Below are 17,504 nucleotides of genomic sequence, written 5' to 3'. Positions count from 1 at the left end.
CTGTGGCTGCCCCTGGATCCCTGGAATGTTCAGTTCCAGGTTGGACACTGGGGCTGGGAGCAGCCTGGGACAGTGGGAGGTGTCCCTGCCATGACAGTGGGGCTGGAACTGAATGATCTTTGAGGTCCTTTCCAACCCAAACCATTCTGTTTATTGTCTAAAAGATAAAGTGACAAGGACAAGATTATGGGATGAGTGCCTGAGCTCTTTATCAGCTGCAGTGGTTGTCTCATTTACATGACTTGGGATGATGTTGTTCCATTAGAAAGATCATTAGTGGTCAGAAAGACCAGAACTTGGAGAAGTCAACATTCCAGGGAGAAGGGAAGTGCCTGAATTTACAGAGCAAGCTCCTGTGTAGCTGAAGGTAATTGAAGTCCAGATCAGAGCTATAATGTCCTCCATTCACATCATCACAGCACTGGGGACTGAAAACTCTTGTGCTTAGGGTGCTCAATAGTGGGAATCCCATTTGCAGGGTCACAGACACTTCACCACCTCAGACCATAACAAGAATACCAGGTTCCTCCCTTGACCTGGCCATATTCCTGCTGCTCTGGAGGTTTTATCAGTGAGAAATTTACTGGTCCAGTCATGTCCTCTGTTACCACCACAATTTCCACAATCAACACGTTGACACCTCATTGGGCTTCAAAAAAAACCTTGCTTTGCAAATCACAGCATGTAACAAAATGCTGGAAAATATTCCATTTCCAGGTATGAACTCTTGCCTCACGCACACAATGTTGTGGTCATCAAACAAAGCACTCCTGCAGGAAGTTTCATGATTTGAATTGAGGTGGGGGACCCAACACATCAGCATGCAAGGAGCCTCTGTCTCCCTCACATTTTTCACTAAGAAGGCTTTAAAATGCAAAGTTCCTGTTAACCTTCCTCATTAGTCATTTCCCTGACTACAACAGCTATCTTTCACATCTGATTCACTCAGTAATACAAATATCTGTAGACCATGCATGACTGGTAACCCCTTGAAACTTCATCAGCATACTTGGCACAAGCATGGAGAAACTGTCATACGAAGGACTCTCATAGATCACAGAGTTACCCCAGCCTAAGTTCAAGCCCAGCTCTCATCAGCTTTCAGCTGCCTTAGCCCTGTAATTTATTACTGTCCTCTCAAAGCAGGCCCCTTTGCTTTGAACATGTTGTGATCTATGGAAGTGGTTAATTATTTATTAATTTCTTTCTCTGGTCAAGAACATCGGTTGCATATGTTTTGCAAAACAGAGTTCCAGGCTGTTCTTTTGAAAATGTTGATAACATTATTCAAGGCTGAAATAAGAGATGACACTACCTCAAATTTAATTTTTTATTTAGTAGTAATGGCTCTATGAGGGAATGTTATGTCTTTATGTGCTGACCCCATCCAGAACTGTAAATATCAGCCTTTCAGCTTTCAGAGAAAGATGGTGACATCTGGCCTGGCACAGCAGAGAATTTATAAAGGTGAGCAGACATGGGATCAGGACAGTCCTGAACTGCCATCACCCCAATGAAAACCCCACTGGATGAGGTGCTGACCACTCTCTGCACAGTCCCAGGGGAATTAGAGGTCGCACCAAAGCTCTGCTCTCATAATTTTACTTTTCTAGCAGCAGAAGTAACACAAAGTCCAGACTTTGTTTGTCCAGTCTGGGCTGAGGGAACCCACCTGGACTTTTCACCTCGTAACTTCTTTTACTTCCATGAGAATGTAACCAGCTTTGTATTTTAAATACCCTAATTGTATTTTAGCTTCAATCTAGCAATTGCAATCTAACCCCCAAAAAAGAAAGTTTTTTGCTCATTTTCCTATTCTGTATTCCAATAGAAACAAACACTACCAAACTTTTCCCCCTGTGTGTGCAGATATAAGAGTCAGCTGAGCTTTTAGATATCCCCAAGTCATTTCTGGTAAGAAAATTGAGAGTTTAGGCCAGCACATACAAAATTTAATGTTATTTATAAAGTAATTTTGGTGTACTACTGTGAAAATTGTTGAGATGTAAAAGACTGGAGTTAAATATATGCTCTGTCCTCTACAACTGGATGTAGTTTCCAGACAAGAAATCTTGAATATTTCCCCACAGTATTAGTCTCAAGAAGTTGTTCAGATTTGCTTTAAATGACTTAATGCTGCCACATCCCTTGAAGTCTTGCAGTGAAACACTTCCTTATTTTCTGCCCTTAACTTTTCTCTTCATTTCATACTTTAATAACACAATAATTCTCTTCCTAATACTTACACTGTTTTAAAAAAATATGCTAAAATGGTTGTAGACAAGACAGATAACATGACACAAAGCAATGCATTGCTGATAAGAGGAGACAAATTGTAACATGAAATTTCAGTTCCCATGACTTTAGAGATGAGATAAAATCCACAAGAGAAAAATCAAGGCTGAATAAAGAATCCATGCAAGGCTGACTGCACAGAGATGAGGTTCCAGCCATTTATGCTCTTTGGAATTCTGCCCTGCAGCCCAGATAGGAAACAGAGACTAATCTCATGCCTTTCTCCCTCTGCTTTTTCCCTGGGGACAGTACCTAGAGCCACAGAGAATTCAGGTTAGATGAGACTTCTGCTCCATGCAACTCCTCAGAGCACAAACAACTTTACAGTGAGATCTGGTTGATTCAGCCCTATCCAAAACGCTTTTGGAAGTCTCCCAGGATTCCATGTCCCAGATCTTCCATCTTTTGGAAGTCTCCCAGACACCACAGCCATCTCCAGGCACCCCTTCCACTACTGAACCACCCTCCTGTGTGGGATATCCCTTCCCAGGTCCAGTACATCCTTCACCACTGACTCATGACGTGATAAATCTGCAGGTAATTTACAAATCAAACAGCTACACAATGCTGCAAGGATGACATCTGTAGTCCAAAACACCCGGTTTGGTAAGGAGCCAACTTCAAGTAACTTTCTGTTCTTTGTCTCTCAAAGATGGGCTGGTGCAACTTGGGAAATTCCATATAAACAAACCAAAAATCAGCCCAATACACTTCCCCAGATTTCTTTTGGAGTCCCTCCACAATCAACAGATGAAAATGTATCCACAATCTCCCTAATCCCATGATCATTCACCCAGTCAAAGAGTTTCCAGGTATCCTTTGTGAAGAGAGGATAAGGAAAAAAGTTTTGTCTCTTGTGAAGAGTGGCAGTGAGATTTAATGGAGATTTCATGCCTTGATTTCCCTTCCTGGCTGCCTGCAGTTCCAAGCAGTTCTCAGGATTACAGCACCCTCACTGGCACAAATATTTTAAGCAAAACAGAAACTTAGAACACTTTGCCATCCCAAATGCTCAGTGCATGTATACCAGAATAATAAATAATAAGCAGAGAGATAGCATTGACACTTGGCCTGAGGCTGGCTCTGCCAAGTGATGTTTAAGAATGTCTCTTTGAATTCTGAAGCATTCTTATGCTCTTTTCTGTTCATGTACCACTGCTTTGAAGCTCATAAACATTCCAGTGAATATCTTTTTGATTCATGTGAATGCTTGAAAAGTACCTGTTCCCTGAAAAATGCCTGCACATTATTGAGTTTTTCAATGCAGCAGCACAAATATTTGCTATTTGGTATTCCACTGCCTAAAAATCTGTTCTCCAGCCCATGAGCAGTATCAGAGAGGGCAAAAAGTTAAACTAGATAGTTTGCACATGTAAATTGACAATTGTTTATCTATATTATCCACTGAACAGATTTGCAGAGTCCAGATACAGTTAATAAAGAGTTCATGAATAGCAAAAAATTATTTTCAGAGTAATCTATTTTCCCTTTTTGGACCATTATTCCTTATTAGCTTTTGCTTAAAGTTATCAAAACTACCAAATATTTAAGTGCAGGGTTTTTTCATGTGCATAGGTGACAAAGAATAGTGAGAGCCTGCTGCATTTTTACCTTCAGATGAGATAGTTTGGCACTACAAATCATCACAATATTGTCTTGAAGCAAATACCCCAGCACATTAATTGCTTCACAGAGGCTTTGCTGGACATTTATTAAGGAAGTTTTAGTTATTGAAGAGATGGAAGTGTTTTGCAATGTTCCTACACTTACACAGACTTACATAGGCAAAAAGAGGAATTGTGATTCAAGGTGCAGCATTTGTGACAATACTAAACTTCAGGTATTCTCAAGGAAAAAATGAAACCCAGAACAAGCTCAACATTAGTTCTGTGACTGGAAGAATTCCCTGAGAGGTGAATTCTGCATATTAAACATCAGCTCTGCTCCCAGCTGTATTTTTAGCATGGACACCTGATTTTTTGATGTTGTGGAAGGGAAGAAATAGCACAAGGCAACATGAGGCTTTACACAAGGCTCCTTTTCCACCAGGAAAAGCTAACACAATGGCCTTTTTCTGGCATTTCTCCCACTCCCTGCTGAGGGAGGGTCCAGTGAGATGATGCTGGCACATGGGACACGACAGGCAGTGGCATGGCTTGTAGATCCAGATAACTGGAGCTTCCCCGAAACGACTCCAGCTCCAGCCAGGCATTGGGTGGAAGTTTGCCAGGAGGGTTCATGGTCCAGTGCACCTCCCCAGCCACCCTCAGCTCCCACAAGGAAATGAGCCCTTCATCTCTGCTGCCTGCAGCAGGTCACTGCTGCACAAAGCACTTGTGGTTTGACTTGTTTGTTATCAATTCACCGCCTTTCATTCCTGTAAGGAAACTTCTCTTTCTTTGAAGTGGGTAAGAGTTTCAGGAGACTGAAAAAAAGAAGGCTTGTTTTATAATCTTTTAATCTGAGCTCTGAACTCTTTAGCAAGTTATACAAGCACTGTGTTTAAGGTTCCTGTGCAGAAGCGTGGCTTCATCCTGCAGTTCTGGTCCACCTTCATCAAGTTCCTCTGATTTCTCGGATAATTTGATTTTCTCTTGTTTCAAATGATAGAAGAGAGGAACTGTTATCAGTAACTGTGGTAGGACAAGGAGTAATGGGTTCAAACTGAAAGAAGGGATATTTATCTTAGATATTAGGAAGAAATTCTTCCCTGTAATGGTGTTGAAGCCCTGGTACAGGTTACCAGAGAAGTTGCAGCTGCTCCTGGATCCCTGGAAGTGTCCAAGGCCAATTTGGATGAGGCTTGGAGCAACCAGATATAGCAGAACTACACAATCTTTGAGGTCCCTTCCAACCCAAACCATTCTAGGATTCTGTTATTCTAAGACTGGCCTGGCCAACTCTTGTTTGGATCACTGTCTATCAGTAGAAGTAAAACAAATGAGGATGTCAGTCTCACACAGTTCTGCTGCCTTTGTCCTCATACAAACACAGCAAATGTCCTGAGGATGAAGACTAACCTGTTTCCCACCCCACCACTTTTGTGCAGCCCCCTCCAAAGCACTCCAGGGATTTCAGCACATTGCACCTTAACAAATTGCATGTACTAGCTGAGCCATGGCCATTACATCAGCATTCCCATATTCTGAAGCAACACAAATCCTCAGGGAAAGGATTTACCACTGGCACACTCTTGTGGGTTAGATGGAGTTGTAGAGAACAGTTGTTTCATCAGAGTGAAGGCTGCCAGAGTTGTTTTCAGTGGCATTTTCAGAGCACACTGCACCTCAGCTAAGGCACTTTTGACTACTACAAACATGGCCAATTTGCTGCAATGCAAAGGTATTATTTTCTCAATCACCACGGGCAGTTTGCACTAAAAACCTTCTGAGCACATGCCAACAGTGCCTGCAGACAGTGTGAACCTCAGCATGTACCTCAGTAAAAGGCACGGGGATGGGCAATGCAGAAAGTGGCAGTGTGCTCAATGCTCATTTCTCCCCCCCCCCCCCCCCCCCCCCCCCCCCCCAGTATTCAAATTTAAAGACTTGTTCAATTCTTCTGTGTTTTACCATGGAGATGGAGTCTGGGAAGGATGACAGCAAACAGTAGGAGAGCAACTGGTCACAAATTATACAGCAAAGCTCACTCAGACCTGCAGCAGTGCTGAAAGTGCTGGCTGACGTGATAGCAAGGCCCCTGTCTGCCATCCCTGCAAATCCATGACAATCAGGGAAAATGACCTGACTACCAGGGAAAGGGGAGTAATTCACATGCTGAATGTCAGAGCTCAAATCCAGGAGAACCCTGTAGAACAGGAGGATTAGGCCAACAAAACCCTCCTGGAATGCAGCAAGGAGAAAGCCCAAAGTTTTGGAGCTCAAAGGAAACAACTCCATGCATCAGGACGCACTGGGAAACAACTGGAAAGGGCTCATAAGGATTTGGGGGGCATGGTGGGCACCAGGCTAGTGGGAACCAGCACTGCAACTCAGCAAACTCCTCACCAGACCACATCTGGAGGGCCAGGACAACATATCCAAGAAAGTGACTCTTCCCCTTTGGTCAGCACAGGTGAGATCAGACTGGGGACAGCACCTGGAGCAGACTGGGGACAGCTCTGGGAACCCAGGTCAGCAGGGATCTGGAGAAAAGGGACAGGCAGAGGGATACCAGACAGCTCAGAGTGCACAAACACAGGAGCTGTGAGGAGAAGCTGAGAGGAGCTGGGCTTTGGGCTCATTGCAATCAAAGAAATCTGATCACTGTACCCTCCACAAGTCTCTTCCCACCAGGTCTTCCCATGATTCTATGATATTGAAATAATTGTGTCTTTATGTATGCAGAGACAATCTCTCAGGTATATTTCAGGGGAGAAAATGCCAGAAGAGGAAAAGAGAAAACAAAAAAAAACCCTCAGCAGTCTATAAATTAATATCGTAACAAGATCATAGTTGGGACCTAAAATCCACATAAGGATTTCATGGCCTTGGAAAGTGTCTGTGTGAGAAAACAAGGAGGAAAATAAGAATCCACTGCTGACATCACAGTGCCACATTGTGTCTTTTGCCTAAAGAGGAGTGCAAGCACTTCAAAATAAATATTCCCATGCTACTGCAGGTAGGTGGGAAGCACATGAAAATCTCTTCTTCCCACCCCCAAACTCAAATTAGCCCATATAGACTACTGTTAATTTCTATAATTTATTGATAAAATAAAGCCTGGGTGTGAGTTTGCATGAACGCTTTTTTGTGGCATGGAATAAAATATATTTCAAATGGTTTTCTTCTGGAGAACAATTCCTTCCAGAGCTATTTTTGGACAATACAATACCCTGCAGTGCAGGAGAGAGAAAAAGCTCCACGTGCTGAGTCCAGCATGAGGATCTGATTGATTCAGACCAGTTTCATTAACCTGCATCCATCCTGAAGTTACAGATCTGCCTTTATGTTTCCAGGAGACCACTGAGCAGATGTTCCCCAGACCAAATCTGCCTTGTTCAGCACAGCAGCACCTACACGCCCTGGCTGAGGCCCAAAAGCTGTGTTGGGAAGCCTCACATTCCAGAGAATTCCCCTAAGAATCGTTCCTGCAGCTCAGCACACCCAAGGGTGCCAAGGAGGCAGCAGTAAATTCACTGTCAGAGCCCCTGAGCCAGACCCACTGTTTTGATAACATGTTGAAAGTGGCCACAGGTTGCTCTCATCTTCCAGGACAGGAAGGATCATGACACTGTTATGAGAAACCTTCTGTCCTCCCCCAGAAAAAGCCCAGGGCAGCTCTGTACCATGAATTTGCCCTTACCCAAAGCATAACCTTTCCCTTTCTCTGGAGCACCTTCTCCCCCCTCTTCCTGTGCTGGCTTCTATAATCCAGACAGGAAATCCAATGCCTGGTCTGAATCCCTGCAGCTGTGCATCCCAGGGAACAGCATCATCCTTCCATGTCTCTAAAGGTCCTGTGAGCTTTTTTACATATCTCCAAGCCTCACACCTCTGAAACACAGGTGTAAACCCACTCCAGGCTTGGGTACAGCTAAGAGCATTTTAAGAGACCTTAATCATCCCCAGGCATGCCCCCATATGGAACAATTTCTCATAACTCTCTCCCAGTTTCCTCAGTTTGTACATGATGGAGTTTTTCCCAGTATTGTGTCATGTAAATGGAGCTTCTGTGATTTTCCCATGGAAATACTCCTCTTCCCCACTGTCCCTCTTCTTACAAAGGCCTACTGAAGGAATTGATCTTTCCACATCTCTGGTAGGAATGAGAGGTATTTGTATTCTGATTGTGATGGCAAATGACAAATCACCTGTCCCACAAATCAGGAAGATGGATTTAAAAACCACAGTATGATTTTTCTTTTTGAAATCTTAAAAGACTTCATACACGTTCTGGTTTATGAATCTTTCAGACACAGTCACATCAAATTTTCTTTCCCCTAGAGATGTAAAGGATAGATAATGGGTTTTTTTCCAGTGAAAGAGGAGAATTGCACCAAAAGTACCTGTCTTCAGGAGCTGAGCATTGTCTCAAATGCAGAGAGACTTGAGATGGAATCAGCACCCTAAACAACACATTGAATCACCAAACCAGAAGTGTTTTTCTCTGGCTTTCAAAGTTGGATGCTGCCTCCAGGTTTACAGCCACCAATCCAGCACAGTTTTGTAGGCTTTTTGTTTCTCTTTGTGTCTCATTCAGCACTTCAGAAATCTGTGACCAACTGTGTTTGGCACTTGGGATGAAATTGCATCAGATTAAAAAAGGCCAAGAAACTGTCTGCAGCCCAAGGTGTTACATTTAGCTGGGCCTTGAACCCTCTCCAAAGTTTTCCTTTCCCTTCCTGTTGGATTGCCCAATGCAGTATTTTTTTTCAGGCTCTGAAGAAGCTGTTTGTGAGTTTTTATATTTTTGATTTCTTTGAAAATAAGCCCTCATGTGTTTTTGTCTTTCTGGAAAATATAGTCTTAAAATTATGCTAGTTTTGAGCAGAAACAGAATTACAATAAAGCTGGAAATAAAAGGTCCATACCCTTTGTAAAGGTTTCTAGTATGACACTTGGAGGAAGATTACATAAAGAAACAAACAACAAAAAGACATAAAAAAACATAAGGCAAGCTCAAAATCTTCCAGGGCAATATAGCCTAGAAAAGAAAACAAATAATACTGATCTATAAGAGGCAATATGCATGGGATTAGGGAGAAAAACACAGAAAGTCCTTTTAAGAAGGGATTTAAACTTCGGGAATAAACAAGAAGTAAAAGGAGTTAATAAAAAAATATATAAAGTAAAAAAAATGAGAAAAGCTTGATGTAGAAAGAGCAAGGAATGAGAAAAGTATGCTAAAATGAAAAAACAGTGAATTGGCAGGTGGCAGAAGGAGATGAGAAAAAGAAGCATAAGGTGAGAATATCAGACTACAAAAAGTAATCTTCAGAAAAGGTGGAGATCTTGAGGAACAGGAAAAAAAACGAAAAAAAGAAAAAATCAGCCCAGTTTGTACCAGCTTTAGGAGAATGCAGGGTAGGGAAATGAAGAAATAATCATAGATAGTATGGGTGATGTTGAGGCACAAAACAGAGATACATGGAAGGGCTCATCCACTGAACCAAAAATAAGAACTGTGATGAACTGTGCCTAAAAATACACATGCCATGTTTTGATAGTGTGGGTGAGACGGGTCCAAAGCTGAGCACCACTGTTTTTTAAAAAGGTATTTTCTTGGCAATAACAACAAAAATGACACAAGCGTTGCTAGTGAGGGGAGAAAGATGAATGGTGAGAATCAGAGGGGAAGAATAGAATTTCTGGGTTTTGTTATCTTTAAAGCAGTTGTATCTCTCCAAGAGGGAGATAAGGCAGGCAGGAACAGAATTATTGATGAGTACGTGTGCAGACAAGAAAGAAGGAACATACCTGGGTGCTGTGAGCATACCAATATCACTGGCCAGCAGCAAAAGTGTTGCTGATAGTGTAAATGTAGAGATAACAGAGGCCAAAACAATACCCTGGGCACAGTGCTAAAAGCAGCACCTCAAAACTGCTAAGAACTTGAACAGTCGGGCTGGAAATGAGGTGAAGCACCACAATGAAGAAGAAAGAGCAAACTGCTGGGTCAAACACAGCAGTGGGGATGTGATTCCTGAGCAAAGCAAGGATGTCTGGGAGCAGGATGACACAAGAGCTCTGAAGGGCAAAATGCTACAAAGCAGCTCATGCCTTGATGCTTGAGGATTATCATTAGGGGCACATTTCTTTGCTGCAGAATTTCTTTCTAACTCAGTGCACACCTAACTTGGTAAATTCCACTGACTTGTGTCTGGACTTCTCTTCCCAGAAGGGGGAAAGAAGAAAAAGAGGAGGGTGAAGGAACAAAGTCTGACATGCAGAGAAGCAAAACACCACCATTTTTCTGTGTTACAGCAGCTACAGCAGCACTGCCTACCCAAGCAAATTGATATTTTGACCTTACAGACTTCAGCTACAGCATAAGCAGCACCAGGGAAGACTCTGAAAACAAAAGAATGGAAGTGCTCAGTGATGACAGCCAAAACAAATTGCAGGGTAAGGATGAGAACAAGATGTAAAGGCTCCTGCAGCCTGTTGTCCACAGGACAGAAAGATGTTTCAGATGTCATTGCTTTAAGGCAAACGTGGATGCCTGCTCATATGGTAGAGAACCATTTTACGCTTACAAGGAAATACATGGAGAAAGAGGATTCACAGAAAAACTGAGGTTGGAAAAGACCTTCAGGATCATCAAGTCCCAGCTGTGCCCCACGGCCACCTTGTCACCCTGAGTGCCACGTCCAGGTGACACCTGCAGGGATGGGCACTGCAAACCTCCCTGGGCAGCTCTTGCCAAGGCCTGAGCACCCTTTCCATGGGGAAATTCCTGCTGCTGTCCCAGCTGAGCCTGCCCTGGCCCAGCCTGAGGCCGTTCCCTCTGCTCCTGTCCCTGTTCCCTGGAGCAGAGCCCGACCCCCCCTCCCTGCCCCTCCTGTCAGGGAGTTGTGCAGAGCCACAAGGTCCCCCCTGAGCCTCCTTTTCTCCAGGCTCAGCCCCTTTCCCAGCTCCCTCAGCCCCTCCTGGGGCTCCAGCCCCTTCCCCAGCTCCGTTCCCTGCCCTGGACACGCTCCAGCCCCTCCAGGGCTCTCCTGCAGGAGCCACAACTGGACACAGCCCTCGAGGTGTGGCTTCAACATTTGAGTTGAGGCATGTTGAGTGCACTCAACATTTACACACCCACATTCTCCTAGGAAACACCATCCTGAAGGTCAGGTTTACAAACCATCCACACAGCAGCCCTGAAAGCCCAACCCAGGGCATGGCCAGAGGGGCCTCTTCACTGCACAGAAAACTCTTTGGAGGTTCAGGCCCTCTGAAGCAGCCTGTTTTAAATAGGACTTTATGTTTGGAACTGCAAGGGACTACTGAGCAATTGCACCAGAGCTTTACCACAACAGGAATAGCAAAGAGAGATATGGTATTCCAGGAATAAGAAGTCAGTAACATTTTAGGGGAAGCAGAGTGTTGGAGGTGGTATCTCTCTCTAATTATAAAGACCTGCTCTGGGATATTTCATCTCTCTCGTGTCAATGCAAGGACTGCAGGACCACCTGTGTCACAGACAGACCTGGCAGCTGATACCACAGAGACAGGTAAGGAGGAAAAGTTCTCCATCCCTTCTTCCTCTGAGGAGGAAGCACTGCCAAAATTTTCTAGAAGAAACTGGGAGTCAGAGGGTGCAGGCAATAGTGTCCAAGGGCATTACAGCACCACACAAATATGGAGAGTAATTTGCACATCCCCAGAACTGTGATGAGCCTGACACGTGCACATCACCTCTCACCACAGCAATGAGGAAAGCATTCATCTCTCCATGGCCACAAAAATAGCTTTAAACTGAAAGACGACAGGTTAAGATTGGGTATGGGGAAGAAATTCCTCTTTGTGAGGGTGGTGAGGCCCTGGCACATAAAAGCTGTGACTGCCCCATCCCTGGAAGTGTCCAAGGACAGGTTGGATGGGATTTGGAGCAACCTGGGATAGTGGAAAGTGTCCCTGCTTAACATAAAGGTTCTGCAAAGGACCAGTTTGGTCTACTTTTTGTGGCACTTATCCTGCAATTCTTTTAGAAGAAGAATGCAAGATGAAAGGTAACTTTTATATAGTTTTCCTAAAGCCCCTTTACTCTTATGTGGAGCTTTTAACTGGGAAGACAAAGCAGGTTTGGAGGGAGAAAATGTGTCAGACTGTGCCTCACATCCACGTGCATCTACAACAAAGAGAACATTCATCAAGACAGGTAATGGGATTCTTCAGGAAGTAAAAAAAAAAACCTTCTGCTGGTGCTTCCCTCTTGGAAAAAAAAATAAAAATGGTGCTGTAAGTTTAAAACTCTGCCTTTGGCTTGCGTGAGCTGCATTTCCTCAGCAGATTATCCCTGATCTCACTGCCCTTGGCAGCATTAGAGGGGGGTCACATTTTTACACGGCTGAACTACTTGAACAATTTCTTAAAAGTATGAAATAAAAACATCCTTTCCTTCAAAGCAGCTGTGAATGCTTTCTTCTTTATTCTATTTGTTCAGTTTTTCTTTTTAAGTCAATAAACACTTTATACCTTGTATTCATTGCGAGAAAAACAAATTCTACTCCATTACTCGTATCTACATTCTGTTTACAGCATCAGCAGCTGAAAATGAAGCAGTTCACATGTGCCTTCTAAGATTTAAGTGCAACCCCTAAATGATTTTCTCCTCGGCAAAAGTCCTAATTGCATTTGGCAGGAATGGAGTGGGGAGTGACATTTCTGATTATCTTCTGCCAAGCCTCAAAGAGCTGCTTTGTCCTCTTTCTCAGCTCCCAGGAGAGAACCAGTGCAGTAAACACCATCTCCTTAGGTACTACATGTAGCAGCAGCAGACATATTTGCAAAGGTCACCTAGCAGAAGGCATTCCTGCCAATTCCCCTCCAAATCCAAATGCTTATTATGAAGTATTTAAAGCAGAGCCTGCTTGTACAAGGTGGAGTGAACCCAAACTATGTGTTAATAACTCTCTTTTGTTATAAATGAGTAAGAGTTGCCCAAGTTTTAATAGAGTACAGGAGATGGATAAGGTAATAATAATAGTAATAGTAATAATATGAGGTAACCAAAAACCTATTCAGTTCTTTTACACAGACATTATACTCAGCCTACATGAGACCCTAGAAAGATGAAGCAGAAATTCCTGAGGGCTTTCCCTCTTTGAAAAATGTATTCTCTCATACGAGTCAAATAAAGGAGATTACCTCCAACACTGAGTCTGCTCTATCTCTATTTTTTTTCTTTTCCTAAATAGACTAATAGGATTACTGGTACCAAATCCTGAAATTCATATTGAAAAGCAACTCCACCCAAACCTTTGTCATGGGGATCAGAGTGGAAGGTGAAATCCTGAAGGGTTTTTTTGGAGTATTTCAGAAATTGTTAAAATGTAGTCTATAAACTCACCCAGTAGAGATTAAGAAGGAAAAGGCCTCCGAGAATCCAGAAGGTCTCGCTGCTCTCAAAATAAGACAGAGCAGATTCCTGTATGGAAAATCTTAATTAGTTACCACATCACTTCATCCGAGGCGTGTTGGATTCCTGCACTCACATCCTCATTTGGTGAGAAGTGTTCTAAAGCTCCTGTGCTCTTCCTGCCACCCAACAGGGCCCTTTTTCTCCTTTTTCTCCTCCAAGTTACGTCACTGTGCCGTCTCTTTGTGCTGTCACAGCTCTTCTGCCCACCCCTGAGCAGCCAGGCCATTTCAGCTGGGAGCTGTCTCCCTCCCTACCCTCTCCCGAGAGTCTCTTGTCACTTCTGTGATTTCTGTCCCCCTGTTCAGCACTGCAGTGCCCGGGAGCAGGAGCTGTGAGCAAAGTCTGATCCAGCCCCGCACCAGGACCAAGGAGCCTCCTCCAGCCTGAGGGTGCAGACCAACCAAGAGATGGAACCCAAGGTGGAATGTGGTGTAAAAGGAGCCCTGGGAAGAAAGGAGCTGCCAGATGGGCTGCCACTGAGCACATGTAAACTGATTTTCGTAGGAAAATAACCAGGCTCACATTTGGTTTTATTATATATACCTCATAGGCAAATTTCCTTTGAGTCTTTTTTTTGTTTGTTTGTTTTCTAGCCACCTGGACATCCCAGATTTGCTTCTCACACATGAATACCCCAATTGGACTGATTTATTTTTCTTTTCTTTTAACTACAGCACACTACGCTTTTCTCCAGTGCATTCTTCAGAACAGCCAGGAACAAACTTACAGAAAATAGGATGAGTATCTGGTAGACTTGCCAGAGCCCAAAATACTTCAGTCTCTGAGTTCAGCAGTTATAAGTTTCTCTAATTCGATGTTCTGTGCATTATCAATCAAAAATCATGCAAACAACTCCAAGAAATATATTTTGGATGCCCGACGTAAGAAATAGTGCAAACTATTTAAGAAGGAAAGACAGATTGAAGTAAAATTACCAGATCTTGCCCTTACAAGCAGCAAATCAATCTGCTTTGCTCCAGTGGGCCCTACCATTATAAATGAGGGAAGAATCACCTGAAGTTCTTCAAGCTTTATTTTCAGCCTTCTGCCTGTTTTTGGCTGGCTGCCTGGCAGAGGCTGCATCTTTGAAACAGCCTCCCTGATGCATTGTTTCCTGAAAACAAAGAATTCCAAGAGGCAAGCATAATTATTCTGATTGTTGGGTTCTGGAAACAAATGGCAAGAGACATAAATTATGAGAAGACCTCTGTGTCTGATGGGGAATAATGAACTGCTGGAAAAGACAGGAAAATTGAAGTGCAAAGCCATGTAACATTTCACACATTAATAACTTAATCAAACTTTCTAAGTTGACAATATTTTACTCATTTTTTTTTAGAAAGAGAACAAAGTGTTTTGCCTTAGGACATTTTTTTTCTGGACCATTTCATTACTGTCATTACCAGGTAAATGCTGGGTAACAGCCCTTTTATTAATTGACTTACTTAACCTTAAAGTACCTAAACCATTTTTCATCTCTGTCCTGCAGAAAGTGCAACAACTGAAGACAGTTCATTATCACTTTTTTTAGGGCATGTGTGAGTATTAAGCAGCATTTTGGATTTATCATTAGCACAAACACTCAGAAGTCTAAATATACCCTGGTACATCCTGAACTAGAAGTTCATTCTGTAAAACACAATTCCATTCCACCTTCCTCTGGCATTTCAGAGATCTCCAGAGGCTTAGGAGGATGACAACAAGACCTCATTTTGCAAAGCTGATAGATGCAAACCTCTCTTTGGTACACCAGGTTTTCCCCATGGCTTAGAAGCCAAGAGTATTTCCGTGCCTGTGGACTACTTTGCTGGAGACATCTTCACTTTTCATGCACATTTTTGTGTTTACATGCATGAACTGAGAAACTTCAACCTTTGTAAGAATTTTGGAAAAACAGAGCTCAATTTTGGGGGGTTTTTTTCAACGTTTTTTGTTGGGTTTGTTTTTTTCTTTTTTAAATTCTAAAGAAATGGGATACAGAATAAGTTATTTTGATCAAGGTCACCAGGAAGAGTGTAACAATTTTTTCCAGTTTTTCTCTGTTACTATTTTGGATTTGTAAAAATACAAAACCAAAACAAAACAAAAAACATAAACAAAGTATCATTTCAAGACCAAAAAGCCAAAAATGAAAAGTCAAGAACTCATCACCTGGTCACAGACAATCTTTTATTAAAAAAAAAAAACAAAAAACAAACAGGTGTTAAAAAAAATCTTTAATTAATCTCACCAATTACATGTACCTAGGTTGTCCCTCTTACTTCCCCTTCATCCCAGAATTACTCGGGCACCTGGTTTGTGCTCAGCCTTCAGCATTTCAGACTGAATTTACTACAGCACCGTGTCTAAACTAGAATTAGAAATGTGCTGCCCCAAGAAGAGAGGAAAGGGAGGAAGCTCTATGCCCAGCTGACAACCAGTGGGTTGAGGACCCCAGGTTAAAGAAACTGCAGGTTTTCATAGATTGTGACAAAATTTACCAGTCTGCAGAGGCTCTGTCAGGGTCAACATCAGGGTCAAAAAGCAATGTGGACTGAAAAATCAGCAGATTATAAAGACAGGTTGCAGGAACTAATTCTGAGTTCCTTTATTTCTTGCACTTTACAGTTCAACAGCTACTGCCTAGAATTCTGTGAGGGTTCTCTATCCGAAATCTTCCACTTCCAAGTAAATACTGTGGAGTCCCAGCACTTCTAAAAATCTTAACCTAGCTGAGTGGTTTCCTGAGCACCCAGTAACAAGCTATTCTTACTATTAACAATAAATGAATATTCCACCACTTCTGGGCAAGTGAATTGCAGCCTCACATTCATATCTGGGGTAATCTCAGCAGTGCCAGATCTCACTGTGTTGTTTTTAAAGCACGATTATAGTTCACTGCATGTTTAATTTTTCATAGTTTATGAATTTATAACATTGCTGTTTGTGGTGTGGGAAGGTCTGGAATCAGAAGGTCAATACTGGATCATTTTAAGGTCTAACCCAGAAATTATTTCTTCCCCAGTGCCACTTGCAGAATAGAGTTGAGGAAGCCTGCAGAACTTTCTGAGGAGGAATAACACTTTTGTGAGAGTGGTCAATGCATTAATCACGAGCTCTGCAGGTTGCCTCAGATGTGGGGCAGGAGCTCAAACTGCAGCTCCCCAGGCAGCAGTGAGTTACACCAGACCAGAAATACTCAAACAGAAAGTGATAAGCAGTCAAAATAAACATAATACCCAATATATTGATGGTGTTCACAACCCTTCCCTTAACCTCAGCTCTGTGCTGCCCTTTGAGACCCTGTGGCCTGAGCTGGCCTTACTTGGAGCCACTTGGACCTGCAGCTGTTTCTGCCTCCCCTTCCCTGGTTCCTACTCCTTTCCACAAAGGAGGGATTATGGCTTCTGCACAGCCCCTCTGCTCCAGCACTGGGACAAGCACAAAACAAGGTGCATTTTGCATCTCTGCTCTTTGATTGGTCACATGTCACTTTGTTAGAGAAAAAAGGATCATAAAATCATGGAATTGTTTTATGGAAAAAAAAAAAATGGTTTTATGGGTTGGATGGAAACTTAAAGATCACCCAGTTCCAGGCCCCCCTGCCATGGCAGGGACACCTTCCACTGTCCCAGGCTGCTCCCAGCCCCATGTCCAACCTGGCCTTGGGCACTGCCAGGGATCCAGGGGCAGTCACAGCTTCTCCAGACACCCTGTTCCAGTGCCTTACTACCCTCACAGGAAAGAATTTCTTCCTAACATCCAATTTAAGCCAACTCTCTGTCTGTTTAAAGCCATTCTGATTTGTCCTGTCACTGCATGCGCTTGTAAAAAATCTCTCCCCAGCTTTCTTGGAAGACCAAAATTCAGTCACCCTGATGCTTCTCTTCTCCAGGCTGAAGAATCCTAGTTCCCTCAGCCTTTACTCATAGGAGACCAGCTCCCTCCCTCTGACCATCTTGGCTCTACAGCATCTCACGTGTTCAACTGCAGCCAAAGGGAGATATCATCATTCAGAAAACTCATTGCACAGACAGTGACCAACCAAAGAAGACACCCCCACCCACAGATCCTACATCCAAAATAGATGGATGGTGATAAGGATTTGCACCTACACCCCCAAGCACCAAGTCTGCAGCCACAAGATTCATTTTACA

Source organism: Cinclus cinclus, chromosome 2, assembly GCF_963662255.1.
Source record: "Cinclus cinclus chromosome 2, bCinCin1.1, whole genome shotgun sequence".
NCBI lineage: Eukaryota > Metazoa > Chordata > Aves > Passeriformes > Cinclidae > Cinclus > Cinclus cinclus.
The sequence above is the reverse complement of the archived record's forward strand: the minus strand, read 5'-3'. Positions refer to the sequence as shown.